This window comes from Lynx canadensis, chromosome B1, assembly GCF_007474595.2.
Source record: "Lynx canadensis isolate LIC74 chromosome B1, mLynCan4.pri.v2, whole genome shotgun sequence".
Lineage (NCBI taxonomy): Eukaryota > Metazoa > Chordata > Mammalia > Carnivora > Felidae > Lynx > Lynx canadensis.
Genome location: NC_044306.2, coordinates 185889304 through 185915526, shown reverse-complemented (window position 1 = coordinate 185915526; position 26223 = coordinate 185889304). Strand labels below are relative to the sequence as shown.

Sequence of the window (26223 nt, the reverse complement as noted above, 5' to 3'; positions counted from 1 at the left end):
TGGACTTTCCTCAGTGTGGACCGCTGATGGGTAGCAAAGGGATGTGTGAGGGTGATTGAAATGGAGGAGATTCAGATGGGGAGGAGGGGCACATGAGACTCATTCTGGGACCCTTGGTAGAGCAGAGTGTTTGTGGTAGACGATGCAGTAGGAAAACAACATTTAAAATGGGCTAAAAATGAAGTTTATCGTTAAATACTATTCACAACGTGTTCGAGCGGCCCCAAAAGATCATTTTAAACACTCGCATCAGGTCCAATTAAGAAGTCAAAGGCATGTAGTAGATGGAAGTGAATTCTAAACTGGGACCTAATTGAATCCCAGCCTCACCACTTACTAGCTATTTCCTTGGGCAAGTTACTCCTGTTAACTCGCCCTGCTTCATCATCTTCAAAATGAAGATCCTACTTTCTCAAAGAATTAATGGGATGTCTTCATGTTGGAGGAGGTCATCAAGAGGACTGACCTGGTTCACCCACGGGCACAGGTGGACACAGCCGATCTGAGGCACCTCGCTCCCTCCCCTCTATATATTCTGCCCACTGTTGCCACAGCTGGAGCCACTTGAAGGAAGCAACCTAGAGAAAGTAAGGTGTTGTTGAGCCAACCTGGACTCTACATAAGAGTAAGACCTCTAGGGGAACCTGGGTGGCTCAGTCGGTTGAGCGTCCAACTTTGGCTCAGGTCATGATCTCGCAGTTTGTGAGTTCGAGCCTTGCGTTGGGCTCTGTGCTGACAGCTCAGAGCCTGCAGCCTGTTTCAGATTCTGTGTCTCCCTCTCTCTTCCCCTTCCCCACTCATGCTCTGTCTCTCTCTCTCTCTCTCTCTCTCTAAGATAAATAAACATTAAAAAAATTTAAAAAAAAGAGTAAGGCCTCCATATAAACCCCCAAGATTCTGGCAAGCAGGTGCAGAGATCAACTCATCTTACTGCTGCCCAAGACAAGTTTTGTAGGTTTGTTTGCTTTGTTTATTAAAACTGCCAGCTATCGATCAGGAACGGCCTGCCTCTTTCTTCATTCTCCTCTCAACCTTTGCAAATGGAGGCCCGTTTTTGAATTCTACCTGGGGAACACCTGAGGCTGCAAACCAGCGACTAAGTGATCTGATACTAAATCTGTCATCAAATCTGCTTGCCTGATACCAGCGTATCAAACTTTTCTTTTGTAAGCAAGTCCTCTAAATGTTGATTGTGTGTTGTTCAAAGATAACTGGAAATGTTTTCCTCTTTTTTGTTAAGGTATTATTTACACTAATTTTAAGTGTCCGGTTTGATGAAGGTTTGTAATTTTGGACAATCATTTAACTGCCACCACAGTCGAGAAAGTAGAACAGCAGCGCCTGGGTGGCTCAGTCAGTTAAGTGTCCGACTCTTCACCTCAGCTCAGGTCTCGATCTCAGCGTGATGAGTTCAAGCCCTGCATTGGGTCCTGCGCTGAGTGTGAAGCCTACTTAAAAAAAAAGAAAAAAAAAAAGAAAAGAATATTCTCCCCCCTAAAAAATGTCTTCAGACCCTTTGTATTCACTTATCTCCCTTACCCTGGCCCCAGGCAACCATTGATCTGCTTCTTATCATTATAGTTTTACATATTATAGGATTTCATTTAAATAGATTCATACAGTTTGGAGTCTTTGTCTTTGACTTCATTTAGTTTAATATTTTTGAGATGTATCCATGTTGTTGTCTGTATTAATATTTTCTCTTTTTTTATTGCTGCATAGTTTTCCATGCTACAGATGTACCACTTTTGTTTATCCATTCATAGTTATGGACCATTGACTTGTTTCCAGTTGGGGGCTGTTATGAATAACGTTGCCACAACTGTTCATATACATGTTTTGTTTGGACATATGTTTTCATTTCTTTTGGGTAAATAGTCAGAAGTAGAATTTTTTTTAATGTTTATTTATCTTTGAGAGAGAAAGAGAGAGAGAGAGACAGAGAGGAAGCATCGGGGAGGGACAGAGAGAGAGGGAGACAGGGGGCCCAAAGCAGGCTCTGTGCTGACTGCAGAGAGCCCTATGTGGGTCTCTTACTCACAAACCATGAGATCATGACCTAAGCTGAAGTCAGAAGTTCAACCAGCTGAGCCACCCAGGCACCCCCCCAAGAATTTCTGCTTGTAAGAATGGTTGTATGGTAATGAATCTTTAACTTTATAAGGTGATGCCATACTGTTTCCCAAAGTGACTGTAGTCCCACCAGCAGTGTATGAGTTCCAAATGCATCATATCCTTAACAACACTTGGTAGCATAAGTCTTTTTTTTTAAGTCTTTTTTTATTTTATCTATCCTAATATATATAGTGGTATCTCATTGTGATCTTAATTGGCTTTTCTCTGGTGACCAAATTGTACTTCTTATCATGTGTTTATGAACATTCTTAAGCAAAGTATTTATCAAATTAAATTCTAAAATCCAGTTATTGGAAGCATCCTTTTCAAACAGGGAGACTTGAAATTTACCCTTTATTAATAAGCACAGGGGGCTCTGAATCCATTCAACAATGAGCCCTCAGCTAGTATACAATATTAACATTGAAATCCTGTCATTGCATTTTGAAATATCTCACCTTGTAAGATGAATCATTTGCTAAAGCACCTATTTTTAATTGGATAAATTTATGTTCTGAACAGGAATGAAATGAAATTCAGGAGACCTATCATTATGCAAAATCATAAATAAAGACAACTTCTTTGATGAGGTTTTTCTTATGAAATATTTGTTGAAGAAAGGTCCTCCGTGAAGGCAAAAAAAAAAAAAAAAGGCAGCATTTGTGAAACTAATTTGGGCTGAAATATTTACACATGGCAACATGCAGAAACTTAAAATCATGAGTATCCTTGTATTCATTTGCTGGGCTACCATAACAAAATAGCAGACAGGGCAGCTTAAACAACAGACACTTATTTTCTCCCAAGTTCTGGAAGCTAGAAGTCTAAGATCAAGGTGCTGATGAGTTTAGTTTCTTCTGAGACCTCTCTCCTTGGCTGCCTTCTGGCTGTGTCCTCACATGGTCTCTTCTCTGTGTGTGCACATTTCTGGGGTCTCTCAGTGAGTCTTACTTCCTCTTCTTATAAGAACACCAATCAGATTGGATTAAAGCCCACCCTAATGGCCTCACCTTCATTTAATCACCCTTTAAAGACCCTATCTCATCCAGTCACATTCTGAGGTACTATGAGTTAGGGCTCCCACGTACGAATTTTAGCGTGATATAATTCAGCCCATAACACTCTTCCTTTAGCAGACAAGTTTCTGACATCCTTTTTCCTCCCACATAACACAGGAGGAAACTTGGCCGCTAGCATCCAGAGCAGGGTATTCAGTGGACCAGAAAGTAAACGCCCTCTGCCCAGCAATCTGCAGTCACCCTTGTGTTGTGTGCTTTTCCGCGTGTCATTGTTGACCTGCCAGGCTCCAAAGTCCACGTATTCAGACCAATAATAACTAACTAACCCTTTCACATTGGCACACTTCAACAAAATAGTCTTGTTTCTTCTTTTGTAAAGTAGCGAATGCTCACTGAAAGAACAAAAAAGATCAAATATTGGTGAAGTATAAGAAAAGAAAGTATGTAATAAGAAGATAAGGATCACCTCTGAAAACCACATTAGTGACATGCTCATCGGAATATTTTGCTTAGCAAATACTTGTATGCTTTTTAATATAAAAAATAGAAATCACAACATATATACTTTTTCAGCTTTGTTTTTCCTACTTAATATATTATAGACAGTTTTCCCTTTCAGTAAATAGATGCCTTAAGACGTATTAAAATTCAGGCTGGCCAACCCAGCCTCCCTCCAGAGCCAGGCTTTCCTTAGACTCATTGCAGTGAAGTGGAAATTTCAGGGCCCAAAGGGGCAAAGCCAGTCAATATGAAGCTAAGTCTAGGCATTAGCCCATATGCGCCCAACCACCTGCCTGGAGGTGAGATGTGTAGATTGCCAAGGGTTGCTGGGCCCCGAGTCAGGGAGGCTCTCTTGTGATCTGGGAGCAGACGGCAAGCAAGCTCTGGTATCCTGCAGGCTTGTGGGGACTGCCTCTCCTAGGCGGGAGCTGCCCTCACCTCTTTTACTGACCTTCCTCCAGGCTGAATTTGTGAACCTTGTCCACTCCTGATCACAGTTCTCTTCTCATTTAGGACACGGAGGGGCATCTTTCTTCCCCCAGCGCTCAGATAGACACATAAAAAGCAACTCAGACTCACCCCAACACAGAGGAACGGTCAAAAAAGAATTTGCAAACATCACGCATTCTCCTCCTTTGCTTCAAATACACAGTCCGTCTTCTGGGAATTGGGCCCAGAGGTGCATAAGAAAGATGTTTGCCCTAGGCTGTTCATCCCCACAAGACAGGAAAAAAACTACAGGAAAAAAAAAAGCCCAGCAACACAATATCCTCTTAAAGAGGTACTAAGTGTTGCACTGACTGATAGAAATTATGCCATAACTGATTTCCTATTGCTAGATATTTTACTTTATTTCCAAATTTACTAAATGACACTTCAGGGAATCTCTTAGACACATATTTTGCACTCTTGCCTTAATATATTTCATTAGAATACATTCTTAGAAGTGAAATTTATGGGTCGAAGGATATGCACATTTAAAGTTATGACAACTATTTCTGATCTGCTCTCTACAAATGTTATAGCAGTTTATATCATTTCCGTTATTTTAGGTATATACCTTGGAATGAAATTGAGGGTGATTTGGTAAACCTATGTTTAACTTTTAGAGTACCTGTCAGATGATTTTCCAGAACAGCTTTGCCATTTTATATCCCATCAGCAGTGTAAGAAGTCTCCAATTTTTCCAGATCCTCATGAAGGCTTGTTATTATCCCATCTTTTGCTAGCTCTACGAGTAGATGTGATGTGGTATCTCATTGTAGTTTGGATTTTCATTTCCCTGATGACAAATAATGTGCTCATGTGCGTATTGGCCATTTGTATATTTTCCTTAAAAAGAAAAAATAAATTCAGACCCTGTGCCCATTTCTCAAATGGGTAATTTGTCTTTTTAATGTAGAGGAATAAGAGTTCCTTATATATTCTGAATACTAATACCTTATTAAATATATGACTTGAAAAAAATTCTTCCATTCCACGTGTTGTCTTTTCCCTTTCTTAATAGTGTCCTGTGAAGCACAAACGTTTTAAATTTTGGTGAAACTCAGTGAATCTATTTTTTCTTTGGTTGCTATGCTTCAGGCTTCACATCTAAGAAAACACTGTCCAATCCAAGGACAAGAGAGAACATTTATTCTATGAGTTATATAGTTTATACACTTACATTTAGGTCTTTGGTTCATTTTGAGTTGTTTTTTGTATATGGTAGGAGGTAGGAGACCAACTCCATCCTTTGCCTGTAGATATCTGGTTGTTTCAGCACTATTTGCTGAAAAGACTAATCTTTAACCCACTGAATTGTTCTTGGCATCCTTGTCAAAAATTAATTGACCCTAAGTTGATTTTTTCTTAATTCTCAATTCTGTTCTATTGATCTATATTCTGCTCTATGCCAGTACCACACAGTCTTATTTACAATAATTTTGTAGTAATTTTTGAAATCAGAAAGAGTAAGTCCTTCACGTTTGCTCTTTTTGGTTTTTAGGATTGTTCTGTATATACTGGAGCCCTTGCATTTCCAGATGTATTTTCTACCATTAATTTATAAAGTTCTTTCTATGTTAATAGTACCCCTTTATTAAACATATTATTTTTCTTATATATATTTTTTTCCACTCAGTAATTTTAACATTTAATTAATCTATTAATCTTTCACTCACTGTTTTGGGATTTGGCTATAGCTAACTTTTTGGTATGTCAGTCTTCTGCTCTACCTAATGTAGGCTAGTCCTTTAATCTCCCCATCCTTGATCACTGTGAAACTCAGACTCTACCTGAGTCATAATCTTGTTACCTTCTTCTTATGTAAATAGTGCAAAAGATTAAAAATGGCCAAAAACTATTTGCCACGCTTCTCATCAATAGATGAGGTGTATGTGCCCTCCTCTTCAATTTAGGTGCGCTCTGTAACTGTTTTCATCAATAAAATATGGCAAAACCTTACTCTGTGCCTGGGTTTAAGCCTTAACAGTCTAGAAGCATTCACCTCTTGGTCCTTAGAACATTCTTTCGAGCCCTAAGTTGCTATGTAAGAAGTCTGACCACCCTGAGACCACCATGCATGCTTTGTGTGGGAACCCCTGACAGCTGGGGGTCCCAGCCTTCCAGTCATCTTCCAAGAAACCAGACAAGTGAGTAAAGCCTTTCAAAGCGGTCACCCACAAGCTAAAGCCACCAGGTGACCCTAGTTGACCATCATGATGTAGAAGAATCACCCAAATAAGCTCACTTGGATTCATATAACCCACAAATTCATGAGATATAATTAAATGGTCATTGTTTTGAGTTTGGCAGTAATTTGTTACACAGCAGTTTGTTACAGATCAATAACCAGCAATGAGCCTGGGCTAACCACCACCCATGTACTGGTAAAATAGATGGAGAGAAAGAAGATGCATATAATCCTTTAAAGAAAACATTTTTCCTTCTGAAAAGAGGAGAAAGAATAATGGTTGCAAATCAAATATGGAAGCTCTGTCAAGCCCTTGTATCCCTTGCAGATTCTGGATGAGAGAGGAAGACTGGCTGGGAGGTGGACAGGCAAAAAAAGGTGAGGCTTTGAGGAAGTCTAATGGAGGTGGTGGCTTACTCCCTTACTTTTGTTAATCTCCCCTGAAAACTCCTCCCACCTATGTCATCTAGGAAGAAGATTCTTTTTAATCCCCTTATTTCGAGGATGGAAGAGATACTAGGAAGAGTAGACTGGGGCTGAGGATGGAAGAGATACTAGGAAGAGTAGACTGGGGCTAAGTTCTAAAGTGCACCTGGCTTGCCTCCAATGCAGAATCGACTTTAAAACTGCTTTGGCTATTGGTAGAAATATAAAAGTGTAGCTACTATGGAAAATAGTATGGCAGTTCCTCAAAAACTAAAGCATGGAAGTGCTCTATGATGTGGCAGTTCTACTTCTGGGGATATATACAAAGGAACCAAAAGCAGGGTCTCAGAGAGGTGCGTGTATACCCACGTTCATAGCAACATCCTTCACAACAGGCAAAAGTGGAAGCAACCCAGGTGTCCACTGATGGATGAGTGGATAAACAAAATGTGTTATAAGCACACGATGGGGCATTATTCAGCCTTAAAAAGCAAGGAAATTCTGACAAATGCTTCAACATGGATGAGTCTTAAGGCATTATGCTAAGCGAAATCAGCCAGTCACAAAAAGACAAAATACTACCTAATTCCATTTATAGGAGGTACCTGGAGTATCAAATTAATAGAAACAGAGAGTGAAATGGGAGTGGCTAGGGGCGAGGGTGAGGAGTATATCGAAAATCGCATGAAGAAGTTCTGGAGATGGGTTATGCAACAGTGGGTAATATGTTTAACACTACCGAACTGAGCACTTCAAAGTGGTTAAAATGGCTAATTTTATGTTATGTGTATTTTCCCACAATTAAAAAAAAATGAAAACTCCAGATTTTTTTCTGGGTGGAAGTTGGGGGCTCTGGATTTTGGGAAAATGGCTGCTAGGCTGTGAATGCTAAATCCTCAGCGATTCCAAAGATCAATTGTCTTCATCGTGTAAAGGACTTAAAAGGCACTTGTTATTATAGAACTTCATTTGGGAATTGTATTTTTTTTCAGCTCCCAAGATTTAAAGAACAGACACTATTAGGGAGTTTTCTTGTAATTTAAAGATGATCTGTATAGATGTTTATATTATAAAAAGGTATTCGTGTTACAGTACTAATTTGTAGTAGCTAATATTTATTGAGTGTTTACTATGTGCCAGGCCCTTGGCCAGGCTACATCAGTTAGGATGGTTAGGTTACACTGTGACTACAAACAATCCCCAAATAAGCAGAATTTTGTTTTAAATAAATTAAAGTTTATTTCTCACTCATGTGACACAGGTGGGCTGGGGGACTGTGTTCCCACGTATCATCCTCTTTATCCTAAGAGCCAGACTGATAAAGCTGACAATATCAGGAACACTGCCAGGGCCCTATCAATAGAAAAAACAGAAACGTATATTCAGAGTTAACCAAACTGAAAATTACCCAAACTGAAAAATTTGAGGACACAATCCCTAAGATTGTCTTCACTTCTGACACCAACTGCAAGTTCAGAAGTTTCCCCCAAATACTTTCAGATTCAGTAATTCACTAGAAGGACTCTAAGAACTCGCTGAAAGCTTTTGCGCTTACAGTTACACAGCTAAAGGAAGAGACACATAGGGCAGAATCTGGGAAGTTTCCAGACACAAAACTATGCAGTCCTCAGGATGCATTACTCTCCCAGCATCAATCCCTGATGCTACTCACAGAATATTGCTGACCAAGGCAGCTCACCTGAGCTTCTGCATCTAGAGTTTTTATTGAGGTTAGAGAGGCATGATTAATGGCAGGATTTAATGATTGATTGAATGATTGACTGACAACACATGACCCAAGGTCCCCACCCTAAATCACATGGTTGGTCTTCCTGGTGTGGCCAACCCCCACCCTCACCAAAGACATTCCTATCAAGTATGACGTTGAGTGCCTCGTGGAAGCTGAGGGCAAAGGCCAGTCCTTTCTTTGGGCAAGGCCAAATTCTTTTTTTTTTTTAATTTATTTTTTTAATTTACATCCAAGTTAGCTAACACACAGTGCCACAATGATTTCAGGAGAGCAAGGCCAAATTCTTCACTACACACCCTATGTCAAAACACACACTGGCCTTTAAAGCTTCAACTCAGAAGGAACACATGGCAGGCACTTCTTCTCACATTTTTTTGGCTAAGTCAAGTCGCAAGGCCAAGTTTAACTTCAAAGGGGGTGGGGAGGTACATTCTTCCCATAGATGATTAGATATAGGTGACTAGAGATCCAGTCTACCATGTAAGTGTTTTTTGTGTGTATTATTCACTTAATTCTCTCAACAATTCCTACTACTGTCTCCATTTTTCAAATAAAGAAACTGAGCCACAGGGAGTATCTATGATAACTGAGTATCTTACCTCTCTACTAAGTGTCAGGCCTCAAGTCATGCGGCCGGTGAGGCCAGGGCTAGAAATGCCTGATTTTAAGCCCAGGTACTCCAGCTCCATAGCTCATGCTCTGTAAGACAATAAGGAAAAAATTGTATTGCTTCCTCACGTTTCTTCTTCTCTGCATTCAAATATTATTTGATGAATACTCCTGCTGTGCCAGGCACTGGTCTGTGATGTGCTGGAAATACAATGGTGAATGTGACATTAGGCACTTGTCCCAATGAAGCTGAGATTTGTCTTACTTTCTTCTTGGACAAAGGATGAAATACAGGGCCTGGAATAATCAGGTCCCATTAGCCACATGCACAGTCACCATTATGACCATTGTATCACACTTATTCTCCCCAACTGGGATAGAATCTTGCCTACCCGCTTCTTGAGACTTTGGAGGGGCAAAGAAAGAGGTAAAGGAAAAATTAAAATTTGGGTGAATGGAATGAAATAAGAGTGTAAAAAGCACAATAGGATAACTCTTTGCCACTTCCCCTTACCTCAGAATAGTCAACAGGTACAGTATAGGCACTGCCCCATCTGATGGCAATTACAAACTGTATTCCCACCTGGACTGGTGCCTTCTGGCTCAGTATCAGCCCTATCCTTACCCTTCATCCTCCAGAGTGCATACCTTTTCCTGGAACTATTGAGGAAAGAATGTGTTTTCTCGTACTGAGTTTGCTGAGAAGACAAAATGTTGGCAGCTATCCTGTCACCACTGGAGATCAGCCTGTCTGAGAATGGAGCCACAACAGAGGAAAGCAGACAAGATACAAGACATGCAAACCAATCCTTTAACATTTGAGCTCCTGGATCCAGCCATGCCTGAGGTCAGTATGTCCTAGACTTTTCAGTTACGTGAACCAATCAATTCTTTTTTTATTTCGTTTTATTTTGTTTTTAATTTAAATCCAAGTTAGTTAACATACAGTGTAATAATGATTTCAGGAATAGAATTTAGTGATTCCTCACTTACATATAACACCCAGTGCTCATCCCAACAATTGCCCTTCTTAATGCCCCTTGCCCATTTAGCCCATCCCCCCACCCAACACCCCTCCAGCCACCCTCAGTTTGTCTTTTGTATTTAAGAGTCTCTTACAATCAAGTCTCTCTTTAGGGCCAAGAAGTTAAGTTGAATTTCTGACATTGAAACCAAAGAGTCTCAATACACCCATATATTTCCCCCCTTTTAAAGTTCCAGTGCCACAAAAGCCATCATACATCCTCCAGAGGAAGGGAGAAAGGTTTGTATTCAAGAAATGAAAAGAAACCTGAGGAAGGCAAATGAGGCTCACCGAGCATGATACCAGTTTCCTAGGAACCACCTGCTGAAATTGTCACTGTTTCTACCCATACAGCCTGCAATTTTTAGAAAAGTATGAAGAGCAACAGAAGGAGGAATTGACCACCAGGAGCTTGGAGGGATACCAGCATACTGAGTATCTTCTCTCTCCTAAAAAGATTTAGTACTAGAAAGCTGAAGTGAAGCCTCATATCCTTAAAATTCATTACAGCCATAAAAAGCACCACCATATTTTCATGAGCTATTAAAACAAACAGTTAAAAATAAAGCCCATTTGGTATCCAATATCCTTCACACGATCGTATTTTTTCATGTATTTGTGAAGCAACAAACGTTGGCTAACTGCAATACATCTCCTTGTAACTGATTCCAATTTCCACATTCTCTTTTGCATCCTAAAATAATAAGCTACAATTTCTCTAGCCATACAATTTATAAATTACATAGACTTCCATCACCGCATGAAATGCGTTCTCTTTGTTTCTCCTCTTCACCTTTCTCAACTGATCTTTCATTTTAACAATTCTTGATGAAATCCCCACAACATCGAGTGACGTGAGAATGAGCATCAGAACAGTATAAAGGGAGGGGAGCCTGGGTGGCTCAGTTGGTTAAACATCTGACATCGGCTCAAGTCATGATCTCGAGGTCCGTGAATTCGAGCCCCACGTCAGGCTCTGTGCTGACAGCTCAGAGCCTGGAGCCTGCTTCGGCTTCTGCCCCTCCTTCTCTCTCTCCCCCTCCCCTGCTTGCGGTCGATATCCTTTTCTCTCTCAAAAATAAATGAACATTAAAAAACAGGAAAGAAAATGCTGAATACACTTCATTTCAGACATCTTTGCTGCTAGAGCATGAGTGTATGACAAAGGGCCTGAAGGAAAATCTACTGGAAATTTGAGGGAAAGTTTTCTCTCAGATTAGAAAATAAAATTCACAAAAATAACAAATAAACAAACAAAATTCACACACACACACACACACACACACGAAGAAGGATGCTCTTTCTCCCTACTTCTTGTTTGTGGATGAGATCTTGTAATGATGTGATACCTGGAGCTGCAGCAGCCTTCTTGAGAGTGAAGGTATAACCTGAAGTTGAATACTCTAAAGTACTCTGAAGATGGTGAGAAGGAAGAGTGGTTTTTAGTGACATCTTTGAACCTCTCATTTAACTAACCCTGGGACCCCGCTACCTTAGGATTTAGCACAGTGCCTGATACATACAGAGCACTTCACAAACATCTGTTGAATGAATAAATGAATGGTTTTAACTTTTCACAATTTGTCTTCAGAGGAGATAAAGGAAATGTCTACCCAAAATAAATCTTCATCCACCCATAACTCAGCAATTCCACTCCCAGGTATATATCCAAAAGAAATGTGTTAGTTGTCTACAATAGACAGGAAAAGCATTCATAACGGCTTCAAACTGGAAACAACTCAACTGTCCATCAGCAGGAGAATGGATAAGTCAGTGTTGGAATATTCTTGCTTTGGGATACTATAAAACAATATAAAAGAATAAACTATTAATACAATAGCATGGATGAATCTCACAGACATAATATTGAGCAAAAGACACTGTACACACAAGAATACTTACTATATGATTCCACTAAATAAAGTTCAAGGGGCGCCTGGGTGGCTCAGTCACTGAAGCATCCGAGTCTTGATTTCAGCTCAGGTCTTAATCTCACGGTTTGTGAGATCAAACCCTGAATCAGGCTCTGCAATGACAGCGCAGAGTCTGCTTGGGATTCTCTCTCCCTCTCTTTCTTTGCTCCCCCTCTGCTTGCACACGTTTTCTCTCCCTCCCTCTCTCAATTAAATAAATAAATTTTTAAAAATGTGCTTAAAAAATAAAAATAAAGTTCAAGAATAGGAAAATTAATCCAAGGTGATAGAAGTCAGTGGTTACCTCTGGGAAGTGGGGATGGTTATTGAGGGGTACAGGGTATAAGAGAATCACCCGTGGTGACAGAAATGTTCTTCTATATCTTGATCTGAATTGTGATTACATGGGTTTATGCACATGTAAAAAAATCATCAAACTATACATTTAACAGCTGTGTAACTTCCTGTATATGTTATACCTCAATTTTTCTTTAAACAAATTTTTATAACGTTTATTTTTGAGAGAGAGAGAGACAGAACGTGAGAGGGGGAGGGCAGAGAGAGACAGGGAGACACAGAATCAGAAGGAGGCTTCAGGTTCTGAGCTGTCAGCACAGAGCCCGACGTGGGACTTTAGTTCGTGAGCGGTGAGATCATGGCCTGAGCTGAAGTCGGACGCTTAACCGACTGAGCCACCCAGGCACCCCTACCTCAATTTTTCTTAAAGCAAAAAAAGTTTTGTTTTTCTTTTACAGGAGGTAGAGGAAACAATTTTTACTCAGTATTTATTTGGGGAAGGTATTACTTTAAGTGCCTTACAAAATAAGCTTCATAATAACTATCACATAGGCATTGCTATCTATATAGTACAGATGCAGATATGAGAGTCAGAGAGATTAAGTTACTTTCCAAGGTCACACAGCTAATCAGTGGCAAAGCTGGTATTTGAATACAAATGTATCTGATCCTAAGACCCATGATGCTTTCTCTGTATTACTATAAAATGTACAGGTACCTGCATGGCCAAACTTTCCAAGGTCATGGAAGAAAACATCACTGTGACCCAGGAATACTCTTCCTGAAGGTGGATTTTTCTATAGAAGTTGCCTAGATGGGAACAGAAAAGGTTTTATGTACAAAGATAATCATTGCAGAATTTATCATAGTGAAAAACCGAAAACAAGGCAATTATTCAACAGCATATAATTAAGCAAATGATAATACATATACTCAATAGAATATTATACAGCCATTAGAAATTATGTTCAAGAAAGCTTCTGATGTAATGTTCAATGGGGTAAAACAGAATAGAAATTGAATTTACTTTAAGAATACGACCATGAAAAGCAAAAACTTTTTAACGTAGAAGGAAAAGCCTGAAAGTGTTTGCACGTAAAGAACATTAACAATGTCTGCCTCTGAAGAATGTGATTTGGCAAAGTGGTTGTAGGGGTTGGGGTGGGTGGGGGGTTAGGGAGAGGACAGGGACATTTTTTGCTTTATAATCTCTGTATTTGATTTTTCACAATGAATATGCATGATTTTATGATAACATTGTAACTCATTAAAACAACTGGAAGGAAATTTGTAAAATATTAACAATAGTTGTCTTTGGATAACAGGATTTGAGAGATTTTTTTAATTCCTCCTTTCACTTTTCTAGACTTGGTAAAATTCCTATGATGAGCATATGTTTCCTTGTATCTGCAAAAAAGAAATAAATTTATTTCAATGAGATGATGCATCTGAAAGCACGCTGTAATCTGTGAAGCAATTCAATTACAGGTGACTTTATAACTACCGTAAAACATGTGAAATGCTGTCAATGCCATTTGTAAGAGCTGAGGGCAGGCCCTCTATCCTGCGGCCTGAACACGCAGTTTCTCCACAGCTGCCACCTTCAGAAGGTGGAAGCAGGCTGGGCAAACCACGATCTGTCCACTCAGGACAATTGTAATGCTCAGTAGTTTTTCTGGCAAAACCACGGGCATTAGTTTAGAACCTTTCTTGAGGCTGTGCTTCTCTGCCCAGGCTGCACATTAGAATCATTCAGAGGTGATTTTTAATTTTTTTTAAAACATCCTACCCCCAGGGATTGCAATTCAATTGCTTGGGGTGCAACCCAAATATGGATTTTTTTTTTTTTTTTGAGAGAGAGGGTAAGCAGGGAAGAGGCAGAGCGAGAGAGAGAGAAAATCCCAAGCAGGCTCTGTGCCATCTGCACAGAGCCTGATGCAGGGCTCAAACCCATGAACTGTGAGATCATGCATTACCTGAACTGAAACCAAGAGTCAGGCGCTTAACCAACTGAGCCACCCAGGTGCCCCTCAAGTACAGATATTTTTAAGATGTTTCCCAGTTAATCCTGATAAGCAGACTGGAGAGTGATGCCTTCTGGAAATACCGTGGATAAATTATCTCCCTGTAATGCAGGGAAGTGTTCTAAAACTCCTCTGGGAATGCCTCACTGTCCAACCAAAAAAACTGGAAAAACATTTGCTTTCTTCAAACCAACCTGAGCTTTATTTTTTAAAAAGTAAGAATTTTAATCACCACTACTACATTTACAGTTTATAAGGGGCACTCAAGGAGTTAATATCATTTGATGATCTCATTAAATTATGATAACTTGTGTAAAGTAAATGCCTGGACAATTCTGGGAGGTAAAAGAGGCAGAAACTATTATTTACATGTTGCCCAGGAGGGAATTGAGAGGGAAGAGTACAGAAGTTTCCCAAGATCTAATAACAGATTTGAACCCAAGTATTCCTTCCTCCAACTACAACATTTGACTTATGTCTTTGAACTGCCAGGGATATTACAATGGAAAAAGAGAGTGGAAAAAGGCTTGCCTGCCTCCTTTTTCTCTGCATCACCAGAACACAGAAAGCAAAGTGAATGTATTGCGTAACGATATTGTGCATGGAATTGTGCTACCCAATAGCACTGCCAAGGACAAGGTCTGGACACATGACTGAGTGCATATTGAATGAAAGACTGAATGACTTTATCATCCAAGATAATACTACCCCCATTTGTCTTAGTCCATTCAGAATGCTATTGCAAAATACCATAGACTGAGTGGCTTATAAACAGCAAGGATTTATTTCTCACAGTTCTGGAGGCTTGGAAGTCCAAGATCAAGGCTCTGGCAGATTCAGTGTCTGATGAAATCCCACTTCCTGATTCATAGGTGGCAGTCTTCTCCATGCAACTTTACATGGCAGAAGGGGTGAGGGAGCTCTCTGGGGTCTCCTTTATGAGAGCACTAATCCCATTTATGAGGACTTTACCCCATTACCTAATCATCTCCCAGAGACCCCATCTCTTAATACCTTCACATTCGTGGTTAGGATTTAACGTACACGTTTTGGAGGCACACAAACATTCAGTCTACAGCACCATTTTTCATGGGAGGTAACAAGACTCCAAGAGGGAAAGTAACATATTGAGGTAGAAGGACTTGTAACAGAGAGACCTGGAAGAAAAGACAAGTAGGGACAGCCAACCTTGTACTCTTATCCACTATACTAAATTACCAACTGATTATAGTTTTTAAACACCAAGCCCTAAAGACCACAGCCTTAGCGATAATTTATACAGCAACTCTACTCTAGATATTATACACAGATATTACAATAGGAGGAATATTAAATAGGAGTTGGCAGCAGTGATGTGCTATTACAGTGTTTTATTGAAAACAATTCATTTTACTTAAGATTTACTTCCAGAATCCTTAGTCTGACTAATGACAACCTTCTGAAATGATTAAAAAAAAAAAGATTCTGCTTCCTGAAAAATTCACATAATATAGTATGTGACAGATCTCCATAGTCATATATTTATATCCACAATTACTAGATACAAATAAAAGAGAGCTAGAGAAAAGCTATCATATATGCTTTTAATCAGGAAAGAAAGACCTCTCTAATCAATGTCTTGCAAAACCATTAACCAAAATCCTAAACTGAAGCTCAAATAATTGGAAAATGAAATGATCCACCTACTCATGACAAGGAGATTGAAGTCTTACAAAAAAAAAGTTGATGTACATATAGATGAAAAGGACTGATGCTGCCATTTGGTAATTGGCTAAATAACAGTCATAAATAAATGGAAGAAATAACTAAGTTGGGAGCAGAAGTCAGAATTTTCCCCATCATTGTCAAGAGGCCACAACACATTTATCCAGAACATCGATGCTTAGATCATCAGTTATGTGGAACAGAACAGACAATGGTAAAGGGCATTATAATTCATCCATCCGTTGTCTGTCTGTTCGACCATCCAGGCATCCATCCAATAGATTTAACCACATCAAATTGCCATTATTTGATTTTTTTTACTTACAAGACAGACAACTTAATGTGGTTCAATACAAAATATTCAATTAATACTTGTTGAATATACTACTATGTTCAAAGTACTGTGCAAGGTTTGGGAAGTCACAATTGAGTAAGAAATACACTTCATCTCTGCAAACCCCCAGTGGGAGAAATACACACCAACTACTATATATAAGAGAGTCATGAATATACAAAGTACCATGAGATTATATTAATACATATGCATAGGAAGAACATATAGCAAATTGTCAGCAGGGACGTGGTTGGTGGAAGTTTATAAAATTATTTTTCCTTTTCCTTATTTCTATTTTAAAACTCTTTATTTGTGAACATGCATTATTTTGTAATTAAAAGTTTTTTGAAAATGTACCATGAAGGTTGCAGAATTGATGTCTGTTAATAGATATGTATAAAATAAAGGATTTAAAAGTTAAAATACATGAAGCAATCTAAGTAAAACAAATGAATGAGAGACTGAATATACAAACAATGGCCAGACTATATGTAAAAACAGAGCTCTGACCTACAACCTGCAGCAACCAGCCTGGGAAACCAACCTATCATCTATAGTAACCAGCCCAGGAAACCAATCTTCTGTCTACAAGTCAAACCACTATCTATCAGCCAGCTAGGAAGCTAAACAACGATCTCTGTAGCAACTGACCACAAACAGCTGGGATTTAATTAGTAAGTTAACATGCCTAATTTTTGAACTTTGGACCAACCAGAGACAGCCCAATATGTGCCCCTAACCAATCATATAGAATGCCCCCTTCTAATTAGGCCCCTTCTAATTAGCCTTCTAATTAGCTTCCCCATGCCAACAGCCTCCGATCAGGACATACCTAAAGCCTTCCCTTTGTTTCACTACAAATTTTTCCTTCCCCTCTGCCTGCCTTTCAATCTCTGCCAAAACACAAGTGATGGTGGCTGACTCCTTTGCTATAGCAAGCTCTAAATAAAGACACCTTGCCTATTCTCGTTTGGTTTGTCTTCATTCATTTCTGCAGAAAAGAGAAAGAGAAATAAATTCAGGAATGAGCTTAGCACACAGAATGCAAATAACAAAGGCATATACATTTATGAGAAATGAGCGTTATAGTAACTCTCCATACTCCACTAACCACGGGGACTAGCTGGGTTCTCATTAAGCCCCAAGAAGATAGAGTTATTTTACTTCTTTGTACTTCCTTCTTTACACCCTCTTTGTGAGCATGGTTTATACCCCTATCCCCTTAACCTGGAGAGCAAAATCCAAAGCCATGAAATACCTCTCCTTTTATTTGATATTTGAAGGCTGAATCAGAATCAGAAAGACCTAGGTATCAAATTTAATCGCTAAAATATCAACTCCATGAGGGAAGGGGACATGTCTGTTCAGCTCAGTTGAATGATTGAAATAAACACATGAATGCATCTGGGGCATAAGCACCACACGGAACCTGCAAGAAGACGACCCAAATGACTAAATCATCTCAAAACCCTATCTTGCTTCTCCGAATGTCCCGAACCAAAGCATAGTCAGAGAAAATAGATGATCCAGCACACCAAGTATGGCCCAAACAGACTAGCCACACAGGGGCCAAAGATTGGGGTCATCACTGCCTAGTAATTTGTCCCATGATGCTCAGTGCTTAGTTGGATACAGCTGCATTTCTAAACTCCATCTTTCTCTCATGCTCACTGGATAGTAAACATGAATCGCTATTAATAATAATTTTCCACTGCACGTCCAGAACAATCCATCCAGAGAAAATTGGAACTTCTTCTTTGCTGAGGTCCAGTCCCATCAATTTGATGCTCATTTTCTAGAAAGGCCATTGAGCAAAATTAATGTACCCAAACAAATAGAGTTTGTCCTTGTAACTGATTCAGAGTATGACAGGAAACAAAAGGGCTGCCTTAATGGCCTCCTCTGGGAAATTTATTTTCAGAACATTGAGTTATTTTCTTCTACTCTACCAGATTAGATTAAAGTCTTTATAAAAAAAAAAAGAAGAAGAAGAAGAAGAAAGGAAGAAAAATAAAACTTCGTTGTCTCTTTTCATAGAAATCACTTTGAGATCTAGCTTCATTTAAATTCACTTGTTATTGTCCAAGTCAAATAATGTTATAATCTCAGGGTTATAACATTCTTTCCATTTTCCATTTTTTCCCATTTTCTTCACACTGCCCCCCGGCATGTTTTACTCCCAGCCTCTTAACCTGAAAAGGAAAATCTAAAGGCACCATATGCCAGAAATGAGGTCACCTGAGCCTCTTTAAAATACTGTCATACCTTGCCATGAGGTAACACCTCAGACTATTATCCAAAAACTCTGGTCATCTTTTCTTCTGCTGTATTGGACAGGTCAATGAAGGTACCCACCTCACTCTCAGCCACTGGAAAAGAAAAAAAAAATGCCCTCTCACAGTCTCTAGAATGTTCTATGCCACATGATCTGCCTGCCTCCAGACCACTTCCATCACAGCCAATTGGATCTAAAAGCAGCCCATTCATGGGCTAACCTTTGAGGTGATGAGGCATGAAAAATTCTATCCAAATAGGAAAGATAGTAACAAAATAAGCCTACCAGAGTGCCCGGTTGGAAACTACATTTAGAAAATACAAAGAGCAAGGCATTTGGGTGGCAGGAAGAGACTGAACAATTGCAGAGAGAAGGCATGAGTGAGCCCACAGTACTCATAAGCAGCAGCCACAGCGTCAGGAAAGCATGATCAGACAAGGAGTGAGTGGGCAACAGGAAAAGGATAAGATCTGGCAGGGCTGAAGCAGCAGGATGGCAGGGAACTGGTGACCCCTTGGTGCTAAGGAGCAGAGAGAGAAGCTAGTTCCTGGCCAGGTTTCCCTCAAAGTCGGCTGGATGGCCATTCCTGTCACAAGAGCTTCCTACCATCATATGTACACCCCAAAGCAAAACAAAACAAACAAACAAAAACCCACGAACCCCTATTACAGGAACCCAAGTGTGCATCTCTTTTTTAAATACAAAACAACTGGACACAGATGCCTCTAAAAACTAAACCTTGACACAACTGGTGGATCTTCACCTTCCTGCACAAAGAGGAGGTGCAAAGTGCAGAGGAGGCTGAAGTCGTAGGCAAGAGCCCTGAGGTCTGATCAAGCTCTGCTACTAATTTGCAAGGTAATCGTAAGTAAGGTTGTTTTCATTTCGAAGCCTATTATTTTAACCATAACATGGAGTTGGATGGGATGCATCCCCTTGGTAACCATTTATCGAGTGCCTCTGCTATGTGGCAAGTTCTGTGCTGGCTGATGGGGCGTAACAGTGATCTGAGCATAGTTTTTGCTCTTCGGGCTTGTGTGCCAGTTAGCAAACAGGTAAACAGATTATTACAAAGTTGCATGATGGTAGTGCTAGTTAGAGAGTTCATTTGGAGCCAGTGAGGAGGGGCATCTAATCTGGTTGGGGAAGGAGGCCTGCATACAAGTCTTACTGAGGAAGTTGAGACCTGGAAGAAGAGTGGGCATGTTCTGGCTAGACGGGAAGAAAAGAACGGTCCGTGTGATGGTTAGTTTTATGTGTCAACTTGGTTAGACCGTAGTGCCCAGTTATTTAATCAAACGCTAACCTAGGTGTTGCTGTGAAGGTGTTTTGGGGAGGTGGTTCGCATCTATAATCAGTGAATTTTAAGTGAAAGAGATTACTGTCCATCATGTGGTGGGTCTCACCCAATCAGGTGCAAGGCCTGAAAGCAAAAACTGAAGTTTCCCAGAGAGTAAATTCAAGACGAGAACATCAACCCGTGGGTTGCCAGCCTGCCACCTGCCCTGCAAATTTTGAACTTGCCACCCCCCACAGTCACAGGAGCCAATTCCTCTAAATAAATCTTTTATATCCTATTGGTTCAGTTTCTTGGGAGAACCCTGACTAATACAGTCCACAGACAGGGATAGGCACAAGCCCCTTGGCGGCAAAGCCAGAAGGATGGTTTACAGAAAGTGAGGAGGGCAGTGTGTAGAGCTTGCGAAAACTTGTAAACCCAAATAACGCTTTTAGATTACCTTCTAAGTATCAGGTGAAACCACCAAAACGTTAAGCAGAGGAGAAACATAATTAGAAATGTGAGTTGAGAAGATCACACTGGCAGTTCCACAGAAAAGAGATTTGGGGTGGAAGGCCTGGCTGACACCTTTGGTGTCCTGTCCAGTATCTTTTCCTCGCCTACCTCCTGCCAGTGGAATTATAATTTGGTCTGGTGTCCATTTCTTCAAGGTGACTCAAGAAAGTGGGGTTGTATTCCCAACTCCAAGGAGAAATTCTGATTGTCCCAAGTCAGTACAATGGTCCCATTCTCCTTGTCAGTCATTGGTTCCACAGTGGCATGTGAACTAGTTCTGGGCAGTGAGCTTTGATGGGAGGTCTATCATGGAAGACTTCTGGGAAAGGCATCCTCATTTGTAGAAATGCACCAGGGGGCAGTCCCTTCCTGCTTCTGGATGTGGCCATGTCTGGGTATGAAGCTGCTTACAACGGCTGCCACCATTGTTCACCCATAAGGGTAGCATCGTGAGGGTAAAGCCAACAAACTAAGCATGGATGAACTAAAATGGAAAAGAACCTGGGTCTCTGGTGACAGTAATGAGTCCCTGAGTCAACCAGCTCCCAATTTTGCCCACTTGCCGGCCTTCTCCTTTGGAAGAGAATGAATTTCTTTTAAACCGATTTGTGTTGGGATTTCTGTTTTTGCTTCCCATAATATCCTAACTAGTTTGGGGACTAGAGTAGAAATAAGAGTCTAGTTAAGAGACTGTTGGAATGGTCAAGACAGAGATGATGAAGGTTTGGACCATGGTGGTAGTGATGAAGAGAAAGAGAAGTTGACGATTCAGGAGATATTTCAGAAGTAGAATCAATAGGGTGAAGGGTGGATGGATGGAAGGATGGATAGATTAAATCATTAGGAAAATTCTTTCCATGTTGACAATGACTGTCTTAGTCCATGTGGGCTGCTGTAATAGAAATATCATATGCGGGTGGCTTATAAACACTATAAATTTGTTTCTACACTTCAGGAGCCTGGGAAGTCCAATTAGTGGCACCAGAAAGTTTGGTGTGTGGTGAAAGCCCACTTCCTGATTCACAGGCAGACATCTTTTTGCTGTGTCCCCATATGGTGGAAAGAGGCACGGGAGCTCTCCAGGCATCTTTTCTGTAAGGATACTAAATCCCTTAGTGAGGGTTCCACCCTCATGACCTAATTACCTCTCAAAGGCCACACCTCCAAATACCATCACATTAGGGATTAGATACCAACATAATGAATTTTGGCCAAGCACATTTAGTCTCTACTAATTTCTTTTTTTTTTTTTAATGTTTATTTATTTTTCAGAGACAGAGCGTGAGCGGGAGAGGGGCAGACAGAGAGAGGGAGACACAGAATCAAAAGCAGGCTCCAGGCTCTGAGCTGTCAGCACAGAGCCTGACGTGGGGCTCGAACTCACAAGCTGTGAGATCATGACATGAGTGGAAGCCAGACGCTTAACCGACTGAGCCACCCAGGCGTCCCTCTGCTAATTTCTTAACCGCTTAATATGTCATTTGAAAATTTCTTGCAGACCAGGAATGATTGCAGTTGTACTTCTGAGGTTCTTTTGTGTCTAATTCATTGGCCAACAATACTAACTCTGAGACACAAGTTAAAAATGGTATCAGCAGGTGCCTGGGTGGCTCAGCTGTTAAGCATCTGACTTTGGCTCAGGTCATAATCTCATGGTTGGTGAGTTTGAGTCCCATATCGGGTGAGCTCAAGCCCCACTCTGGGTGAGCCCCACTTCTCTCTCTCTCTCTCTCTCTTTCTCACCCTCTCTCTTTCTTACTCTCTCTCTCTCTCTCTGCCCCTCTTGGGGTTTTCTCTCTTTCTCTCTCTCTCTCTCTGCCCCTGACTCACTTGTATGCTCTCTCTCTCTCTCAAAACACAAAAAAAAATAGTATCAGCATGTTAAGTGTGTTTGTTAATCTATATCAGCATCCAAAAGTCTAACTGGGAGCAGAAATTAATGCACAGCCACTCTCAAGGGTTTCCTCAAAGCCAAGAATGACCATTTCCAACTGCCAGAACTTTCTTTTTTTTTTTTTTTTTCACTTAATTTGGGCCTTTATAAAATCAACCACACTTTTATTGACTTCAAAATAAAAGTACAGACCCCCTTATTACATATTTTGCCATAAGTACTATTCTGTTCAGAGTTCTGTACTTTATGGGATGAGGATCTTTCTTTGGAATAGTAACCTAAAAAGGAAATTTTGGTGGGTTTTCTCTTCCTTTCTTTTTTTTTTTTTTTTTTAATTTTTTATATATATGAAATTTATTGACAAATTGGTTTCCATACAACACCCAGTGCTCATCCCAAAAGGTGCCCTCCTCAATACCCATCACCCACCCTCCCCTCCCTCCCACCCCCCATCAACCCTCAGTTTGTTCTCAGTTTTTAAGAGTCTCTTATGCTTTGGCTCTCTCCCACTCTAACCTCTTTTTTTTTTTTTTTTTTTCCTTCCCCTCCCCCATGGGTTCCTGTTTAGTTTCTCAGGATCCACATAAGAGTGAAACCATGTGGTATCTGTCTTTCTCTGGAACTGGAGAGTGTAATGCTAAGTGAAATAAGCCATACAGAACTTTCTTGAACAAAGCAACTTTTCCTTTATTCTGAGACCAGCTTAATGAGAAAGGCTCTCGGAGGAGCAACCTCTAGAAGGGGGTGGCTGGAGGTCATTTAGTATAGCTGGGGCATCTTTGTGGATGGCTCGGACCAGTGTGGATATGTTTACAAGCATGTGCATCCTGTCCCCTCCTTAGCCTTTGATTGCACCTGGATCCTGGTAGGTGGGCCTGTCACACACTCAGTGTGGAGGGGACTGTGTGAGGAAGCTCAGAGCACGTTCGAGATGTCCCGAAAAATTAATGGAACCCCATTCGGCTGTGGTTGTTTCATAGGCAGATTTTCTGGCAGGTTTCCTTCAACAAAGACCTTTCATTGTGAAGTTTGCAATCATGGCCTTTTCATCCAAGGAAAAGCATAAATCTGGTCACGTACAGGATGCAGTTCTGCTTTTGCTCACTCTGTCTCTTTTGTGACTACTTGCTAGGTTTGGTCAATGGTTTCCTTTTTTGTAACCCTGTGCCAATACACATACCAAGGCTTTGACGGGGGGATCTTCCATCTGATAATAACAGGTGCAAATTACTGTGATGGGGTTTTATAGTGAGTTGAATAGCTCCCCTCGACACTCTACCCCCCAAAAAATTCATGTCCACTCAAAATCTCAGAATGTGACCTCATTTGGAAATAGAGTCTTTGCAGATATAATTACTTAAGATGAGGTCATACTTGATTAGGCTCGACCTTAAATCTAATGACCGGTGTTCTTAAAAGAAGAGGCAAAGAAACACAGAGATGCACAGAGAGAAGGCTAGGTGGCTTTGGAGCAGAGATTGGAGTAATGGGTCTACAAGGCAAGGATGCTGGGAGCTCCTGGAAGCGGGAAGAGGCAAAGAAGAGCCTTTGGAGGGAGCGTGGCCCTGCTGACACCTTGATTTCCAATCTCTGGACCCCAGAACTATTGGAGAATAAGTTTCCATTGTTTAAACCAGCCAGTTTGGGTTAATGTGTTAGGGCAGCCCCAGAAAATGAACACAGGCTTCAAAGGCTCAGCCCCAGGCTCTCTGCGGGCCGCACCAGTCCCCATTTCTTTTTCTCTGCTCAGGCCTTAAGGATTTGTCAGTTTTCCTTTTCTTTCAGCACCTGTGGTCACTCGCTCGCCTGCTCTCCACCAAGCCCAGCAGAAAGGGTACCCCGTTTCCCCAGCTTGCCATTTTCCTACGGACAAGCCCAGAGCCCTCTCCTTATTGTCTTTGTTTTGTTTTGTTTTTTATTCTTTACTGCAGACAAACAGGCAACCACACAAATAAGAATCCTGGGGAAATTACAAAGTTTATAAAACTTGTTAAACCACAGTCCTGCTCCCGAGGTTCCTGGATTTAACTAGCCTCTGCAATTAAGTTGGCACTTAGGGAATTTAGCTCTCTATCTCTTAAAATGAAAAACAAAATTTGAATTGTGTACGTCTATACAGTTCTAAAGTGTTTTACATTTTTTCCTAAAGTAAGCTGCACAAACTGGAAGTACCAATCAATGCATTTTATTTAAGTACATACATTTCTCGCCACCACCTCAGCCGTGCATCCCGTGAACCCATCCCCATCTGTATCCCAAACCAGGATTCTGGAAGAGAAAATCTGACAACTCTTTTCTTAACTCCCTTCTGAGATAGTCCCTGAGGAACTAGGCTTCTGTCCGTTTTGTTCATTCTAGAGCACGGAGCTGACCAACCTTCTCCTCCTCTTGCTGAGATGTATCCTTCCCTTCAGAAGCACCTCCTCTCGTTTGGCAGCTGTGATCATCACTGAAAAGGCCATAATGGCCCTTGCCTGACATCTGGGAACTTGGATTTGGGGAGAGTTCCCACCGTTCCTGGTAAGAGCGATTCACTGGGACTAAACTGCTTGTGCAAACAATATGGTGTATGCTGGATACCTGCCTTGCTTCTATGGGGATCTGGAACTTTGGTAGATGCAAGGCAGAGGGTGCCCACATGACTGGCCCCAATAAAAACCCTGGGCACTGAGTCTCTAATGAGTTTCCCTTGTAGACAGTCTTTCAGTGTTGTCGTGGCTTCTAGTTTGGAGGAGGTGTGAGTTTCCTATGTGATTCCACTGGGAGAGAGCTCTTGGAGGTGAGTGCCTGGTTTCCTCTGTACTTCGTCCCATGGGCCTTTTCCCTTTGCTGATTCTGCTTTGTATCCTTTCATGATAATCTGTCATAGACACGAATATGGCTATATACTGAGCCCTGTGAGTCGTCAAAATGAATCTAGCGAATCTAGTGAATCGTCGCCCTAGTGAATCTTCAAAACTAGGGACCCCCAACATAGATTGTCTTGATGATATTTGGAGAGCAAATATCAATGCTACCAAAGAGAACTTAGGGGTTGTTGGCTTCTACTACAAAATTCATTGACATAATTCTTTTAAATATAATTTTACTCATTCATTCATTGGTTCATGAACTATAAAACTTCTGTCAAGCACACACTATGTTCTAGTCACTGTTCTACCAGAAGAGGGAGAGAGAGAGAACTACAGAGAAGGGAACACAAGGGGCTCACATTTGAGGCAAGGGGCTCACATTTTCATGGCACCTTCGAATAGGGAAAAAATTAAACTTCAGTGGGAGAGGGCTTCATCAGAGGTCAGAGCAAGGATTTGTGGAAGACACAAGGCAGAGACATTATGATCTCTGCTTAGGAAACTGGGGACAGTATTCCAAAGGAATTGATATTAAACTGGTGAAGAAGAGAGTAAGGATATCCTGACAGCAAGGATAGACATGGAGACATGAAATAACTGATTCTAGAAATAGGGAGAAGTTCAGGATGGCTGTAGCTGAAATGAGGCAAAACATAAGGCTTATGTTAGAGGTTAGAACCTACTCTTCGGGAGAAATTACATGCCACAGTAAATTTTTAGGTTTGTTTTTGTTTTTGTGTTTTGGTGACCAATGGGATAACATTAGAAGTTAGTGACAGTGATCAGCATTGTGATTCTGAAAGAACTTTCCACTGGTTTCCTACGTGAGGAGAAGTTAGAATAGGAGTGGCTTAAGAAGATGAACTCAGACCACCAGTATTCAATGCTAACTCTGCCACTTTTTTCTGGGTAATCTGAGACAGATTACTTAATCTTTATACGCCTTAGTTTTTCCATGAGTAAAGGGATAATAAGAACTCCTGTCTCAATAAGTTGCTGTGGAGGTGAATATGCTAA

General features: G+C 40.7%; 2 long non-coding RNA genes across 2 annotated transcripts; both read right to left on the bottom strand.

Moving 5' to 3' along the window:
• Positions 1-7994: 7994 nt before the first annotated feature.
• LOC115512761 lies at positions 7995-11811 on the bottom strand. The gene is made up of 3 exons (XR_003968479.1): positions 11732-11811; positions 9085-9184; positions 7995-8088 (listed from the first exon to the last, which is right to left on the bottom strand). It is a non-coding gene; the product is annotated as an uncharacterized LOC115512761 (long non-coding RNA).
• A 38-nt stretch (positions 11812-11849) lies between these two features.
• On the bottom strand, positions 11850-18831 carry LOC115512762. Its single transcript, XR_003968480.2, has 3 exons — positions 18656-18831; positions 13047-13138; positions 11850-11918 (listed from the first exon to the last, which is right to left on the bottom strand). It is a non-coding gene; the product is annotated as an uncharacterized LOC115512762 (long non-coding RNA).
• Positions 18832-26223: the final 7392 nt, after the last annotated feature.